The 6,824-nt window shown below is 38.7% G+C and overlaps 1 non-coding gene across 1 annotated transcript; it reads right to left on the minus strand.

Annotated features, from left to right (window-relative positions):
- Positions 1–5,239: 5,239 nt before the first annotated feature.
- On the minus strand, positions 5,240–5,315 carry TRNAT-AGU (transfer RNA threonine (anticodon AGU)). Its single transcript has one exon. It is a non-coding gene; the product is annotated as a tRNA-Thr (tRNA).
- Positions 5,316–6,824: the final 1,509 nt, after the last annotated feature.

The following is a 6,824-nucleotide window of genomic DNA, read 5'->3' on the forward strand; positions in this document are numbered from 1 at the left end:
AGAGTAGGCAGCAAGCCTGGTGCCTCTTTTCAAACCCTGTGCCCTGGCAGACATCTTTAATAGATCAATGCTCTTTCCTGCTAAACTGAGACCTATTTTCTAGCATGTTTCACCCCAGCACCCCAGGAGCCACTCATAATCGATTGGAGTTGGCAACTTAGATGAAATGCATTTACTGTTCTGACATCATGCTGTACTACTCCCTTGGTGGTTCAGGGTCAGGATGGACAATTCCTAAAGAGAGTTGCTAGAAGGAAGTATTGCAGCTACAGTCTGGCTGTTCTTTGATAAAGAACTGGTCAACCTGTCCACCTCTCATTAACCTGGATTATTTCTGCTGTTCATGTTGGCTCCCTTACATCTACCTGCTGCAGAACAAGATGCTAGCTGGGTGCTCTCTAGAGCTTGACATGCCCTTGGTGCAGAGAAATCACCTCAAAAGCTGTTCTTCTTACTATACTTTTGGAAAGAAGAGCATTACCAAGGGTGACTAAATGGGGTGTGAAATGATCTTTAGAGAAAGGGAAAGACAATGAGTGCATGATACCAGGAGGTTAGCATGGAAAAGAGAAAGAGAATGATGTTACATCCAGCATCTGTCTTCTGTATTGTGGTTAAAGAAGGACCCAACCAGAGGGTGGCTCCAAGAAACTGCAGACTGTTAGATCCTGATGAAGCCTGAGGGAGCACGTGGCACATCTCCCTCATTTCACAAATGAGATCCAGGGATGTGACGGAATTCATCCAAGGAGCAAGGATGTTCCTTTCATCACTCTCCAGCAACTCTCTCCATGATAAGAACAAAATGTAATGCAGTAGTTTAGAAAACAATCCTTGGGCTTATATTCCAACTTTATTATATGCTAGCTATGTGACCTTGGCCCAGTTTCTTTTCATGTATAACATGCAGATAATAGCAGGACATATTTTATAGAGCTGTCAAAATTATAGAAGGAAATACATGTAAAAGTATGCTTGTCTGATGCCTGGTATGAGGCAAGGACTCAAAATTTATAATATATATTTTAATATACACATATATATACATTTATATATTTATAGTCTTTATATTTAATATTATGTCAAGTAATATGCTGTAAGACTTATTCATAAGGGCTTCAGTAGTTAAAATTGACTCATAAAGTTGGATTTATATGGCCATTTCAGTTCTGGTATGTGATCTTTGGAGGACAGCACAGTATCTTATATAAAGAAATATTGCTTAATTGTTGTGAGAGACAACGTATCCCAAGAGTCTCCTTGACCCTATGTTGGCACCATTTTTTAGGATATAATGCTTCTTAGTAAGAGAATGGTGAATATAAGTGACAATTTCCTGCTTTTTGAATCCCAGTAATAGTTGAAAGAGTTGTTTGAATCTGGTCTTTACAGAGAGAAAAGATTCACTGAGAACAAAATGGAACCTATTTATAGAAGTGAATGAACTATGTCTTGATGATTTTTCAAGGTCCTTCTCATACAACTGTGGCCTTGGGATACTGGTCACTGGTTGGGATGATTGATCCTGGTTAAGGATGGAGTAGTGGATACTTACCTCTTGGGTAGAGTTGAGCATCCTAGAGTGATTAGGACCCAAGAGCTGAGTAGACTATTTGAATGAAGGTAAAGCAGAGGTTATAAGCTAGATGTGATTCTATGGGAAGAGACAGAGATACAAGGGCAGATATAGGTCAGAGAGGTTCCCACAGCTTGTACGATCCAGGCTTTCTGGTGATTGTCACTGACTTTACCTAGGAGTAAAGCATGCGTACTTTGGTCAGAGTTATGAAGTCAGGGAGAGAAGGTTTGTTGTTAAGGGAACAGAACCAGATCAGGTAACAAAGTTAGATGGATGGATAGATGGATAAATGGGTAGATAATAGATATAGTAAGAGGTAATTTATAAGGTGTATTGACTTTCTATTGTTGTTGTTACAAGTTGCCACACACTTAGTGGGGTAAAAAACCCCACAAATTTTTGTCTCACAGTCTGTAGGTCAGAAGTCTGGTCAGCTGGGTTGGTTTCTCTGCTCCAAGTTTCATGAGTCCAAAGTCAGGCTTTATCACTTGCTGGAGGCTCTGAGGTTGAATCCCCTTCTAAGCTCTTCCAGTTTTGATTGAATTAAGTTTCTTGTGGTTGTAGGACTGAGGTTTCCAGCAAGCAAGTATGGATCAAATCTCTGTTACACTTGGAATCTCTCTTGTTTCTCCTGCTTCATTTCTTCTGCTTCCTCTTCTGCTTTTAAGGGCTCCTGTGATTATACTGGGCTCACCAGAATAATTGTCTCCCTATTTTAAGGGCAACTAATTGGAAACTCAATTACATCTTTGCATTCCCTTTATAGAATTACCTAAATTTGTGTTTGATTGAATAACCAAGGGGGGAAAATCTTGAGGGGTATCTTTAGAATTTTGCCTACCATGGATACATGGAGGGATGGATGTATGCATAAATAGATATCTAGACCGGATGACCATTGATAGATAACAAATGGATAAATAGCTGGCTAGATAATGGATAACTAGATATATTTATGGACAGATGGATAGGTAGATAGATAGGTATATATGAATTCACAGTTGTTATGCAATTACCAATGCCCCCATAAAAATAGGGTTTGATTAGAGTTCTTTTGCAGGAGTGAGTGTGATGATGTCATCATGGTCTGGACCTGTTATTTTCCTTACAGTTCCATATTTCTAACTCAGTTATATAACCACTTACCACATCACATCCTGATCTTGTGACATTCTCCAATCAGAGTTGGGTAGATTTTTTAGTTTGTGTAAGTAGTTGTTCTGTGTTCAATGTCTGTTTATGAATTCTTAATCTATGCAAAAACATTTTTTAGCAACTTACTTTTTTCTAGGCATTATGAAATCTACTAGTGATCCATTGTATAAGACATGGTCCTAGCTCTCACAAAGCTATAGTCTACTGAGGGAGACTGAAAAGTAAACTGATAATACTGTTTCCAGGCAATAAATGCTATGAAAATGAGATATACAAGGTCAAGTTAATCAGAGGAGGACATGGCCTAGACTTTGGGTCTGGGAAAACTTTGTCAAAAGAGGAACATCTAATCTGAAACCCCAAGAACGTATAGGGATTAGTCATACAAAGGAAATGCTGCCTTGAACATTAAAACCTCATCAACTCTAATTCAGTTGCATTGGTTATTTCTGTTCCTAATTGCTATTGCACAGATCTATGCATACACTGCACATTTAGGATGTGTTGGTACTTTGAAATGCAAATGTGTTCTGCAAAATGTCTTCTGCTTGTACAACTCAGCAAAAGTTCTCTGTGGCTTTGGTGCTGGGGTAAGCTTTGTAGATTTTTGGTTTTATTTTTTGCTGTAGTTAGGGAAATGATTCAGTGTCTGTTAGACAAGAGACTGGCCAGATGACTCCTCTTCTTTATCAAGAGGGTCTTACATTCGTCCTGCATTGCCGTATTCTCCAAGAGGCTGCTGTTAAAGCTGTATGAATAAGAAAAAATGCTGAAGCAACAAAGGTTTTTGTTTAGTTCTTTTCTGCTTCTTAAATATGGGGTCACGCTATGGGGTGGCAGAGCTGAAGGAACTAGGCAGATAACTGAGGATTCAAGCTCTCATTTCTTCTCTCTCCTATCCTTCAAACTTGAGTTTCCAATCACTTTCTACCTACCCAACTACTGCTTCCCCTTCAGTGGTTTTCAGGGGAAAGTGGATCCTGAGAAAGAAGCTGAAATCATTAGAAACTATCTTTCCCCCAGAGTCTGTGTGACCTGGTGAGTGATCTAGGTTCTTTCAACTAATAGTGAATGTGAGCTTGCATAAAACCACTCACCTCTCTGCCCCATCATGTCCTTATTCTTAACTCAAAAGAAAGAATTTAAAAAATACATAAAGGAGTGAAACATCGCTCTGGTTAAGGGCATTAATTTGCATTTAGTATTATTTGAATCACAACTTTGCTCTGTACTGATTGTGTAGCCTTGGGCACATTACTTAACTTCTGTGAACTTAGTTTCCTCATCTGTGAAAGGGAAACAATAGTATACCTCTCAGGACTCAAGGAAACAATGTGCACAAGTAGTTAGCCTAGTGCTTACTAAAAGCTGTATAGTTTTAATTACTGTCAAATGTTCTACATAGTTGGAATTCCCTAGTACAACCTCTGGCTCTGAAGAATCCCCCATCATGATCTTATTTTATAGACCTTGAAGAAATGGTGAACCATGGAAGTATGTAAAACACAAAGAGGTATTAAGAGGAATTAATAACAAGCAAACATAAGAATGTATTCTAGAGGTTGTAGAGGTTTGAGTTCTGATCTCATTAACCCAAGATGAAAATTAAATTTAGATATGGATATGGTATTATTTAATTTTGACAATAAATTTTAAAAGAGGGAGAATAGGCACCATCAAACTTAATTTTATTTTTCAATCACAGTTTACATTCATTATTATTTTGTTTTAATTTTAGGTGTACAGTGTAAGAGTTAGACAGTCATATACTTTATTTACATAGTGATATCCCCAATATTCAAGTACCCATCTGGCACCATATGTAGTCATTATAGTATTATTGACTATGTTCCCTATGCTGTGTGTTACATCCCTGTGACTATTTTGTAACTACCCATTTGAACTTCTTAATCCCTTCACTTTTACACTTAGTCCCCCACTCCTCTCCCCTTTGTCAACCATCGGTGTGTTTTCTGTATCTATGAGTCTGTTTCTATTTTGTTTGTTTATTTTGTTCTTTAGATTCAACATGTAAATGAAATCATATGGTATTTGTCTTTCTCTGTCTAATTTACTTCACTTAGCATAATACCCTCTAGGTTTATCCATGCTGTCATAAATGTTAAGATTGTATTCTTTCTTATAGTTTAATAATATTCTATTATATATATATGTACCACTACATTTTTTTTTTTTTTGCATTTTTCTGAAGCTGGAAACAGGGACAGACAGTCAGACAGACTCCCGCATGCACCCCACCGGGATCCACCTGGCACGCCCACCAGGGGCCACGCTCTGCCCACCAGGGGGCGATGCTCTGCCCATCCTGGGCGTCTCCATGTTGCGACCAGAGCCACTCTAGCGCCTGAGGCAGAGGCCACAGAGCCATCCCCAGCGCCCGGGCCATCTTTGCTCCAATGGAGCCTTGGCTGCGGGAGGGGAAGAGAGAGACAGAGAGGAAGGTGCGGCGGAGGGGTGGAGAAGCAGATGGGCGCTTCTCCTGTGTGCCCTGGCCGGGAATCGAACCCGGGTCCTCCGCACACTAGGCCGACGCTCTACCGCTGAGCCAACCGGCCAGGGCCACCACTACATTTTTATCTATTCATCTATTGATGGGCACTTAGGTTGCTTTCATGTTTTGGTTATTGTAAATTAAGCTACAATGAACATAGGGGTGCATATGTTCATTTAAATTAGTATTTTGGATTTTTTCAGGTATATACCCATAAGTGGAACCACTGAGTCATAAGGCAGTTCCAGTTTTAGTTTTTTGAGCACCCTTTATACTGTCTTTCTTTTTTCTTTTTCTTTTTTTTTTTACAGAAACAGAGAGAGAGTCAGAGAGAGGGATAGATAGGACAAACAGACAGGAACGAGAGAGATGAGAAGCATCAATCATCAGTTTTTTGTGCAACACCTTAGTTGTTCATTGATTGCTTTTTCATATGTTCCTTGACTGTGGGCCTTCAGCAGACTGAGTAACCCCTTGCTCAAGCCAGCAACCTTGGATCCAAGCTGGTGAGCTTTGCTCAAACCAGATGAGCCCGTGCTCAAGCTGGTGACCTCAGGGTCTCAAACCTGGGTCCTCCACATCCCAGTCTAACGCTCTATCCACTGCGCCACCGCCTAGTCAGGCCATACTGTTTTTCATGTGGCTGTACTAATCTGCATTTCCACCAACAGTGAGGTTTCCCTTCACTCCACATCCTCGCCAATACTTATCGATTTGTTGATGACAGCCATTCTGACAGTTGTGAGATAATATCTCATTGTGGTTTTAATTTGCATTTCTCTGATGATTAGTGACATTGAGCATCTTTTCACATGTCTATTAGTCACCTGTATGTCCTTTTTGGAGACTTGTCTATTCAGGTCCTCCACCCAGTTTTTAATTGGATTGTTTGTTTTTTGATGTTGAGTTGTATGAGTTCTTTACAGATTTTAGATATTAACATCCTATTAGATGTATCACTGGAAATTATATTCTCCCATTTAGTAAGTTGTCTTTTTATTTTGTTGATGTTTTCCTTTGCTGTGAAAAAATTTTTTGGTTTGATGTAGTCTTATTTGTTTATTTTTCTTTTGTTTCCCTTGCCTGAGGAGATATATCAGGATAAATATTACTAAGAGAGATATCAGAGATTTTACTGCTTGTGCTTTCTTCTAGAAATTTTATGGTTTCGAGTCTTACATTTAAGTCTTTATTTCATTTTGAGTTTATTCTTGTATATGGTGTAAGAAGGTAGTATAGTTTCATTTTTTTGCATGTATCTGTCCAATTTTTCTAATACCATTTATTGAATAGATTATCTTTACCTCATTGTATGTTCTTGCCTCTTTTGTCATATATTAATTGACTGTATTGGTGTAAGTTTATTTCTGGATTGACTATTGTGTTCCATTGATATCTGTATCTTTTTTTTATGCCAGTTCCATGCTGTTTTGATTACTATAGCCTTGTAGTATATGATGATATCAGGTAGCATGCTGCTTCTAACTTTGTTCTTCTTTCTAAAGATTTCTGTGGCTATTCAAGGTCTTTTGGGATTCTATAAAAAATTTTGGATTATTTGTTCTCATTCTGTAAAAA

The sequence above is a fragment of the Saccopteryx leptura genome, chromosome 9, assembly GCF_036850995.1.
Source record: "Saccopteryx leptura isolate mSacLep1 chromosome 9, mSacLep1_pri_phased_curated, whole genome shotgun sequence".
Lineage (NCBI taxonomy): Eukaryota > Metazoa > Chordata > Mammalia > Chiroptera > Emballonuridae > Saccopteryx > Saccopteryx leptura.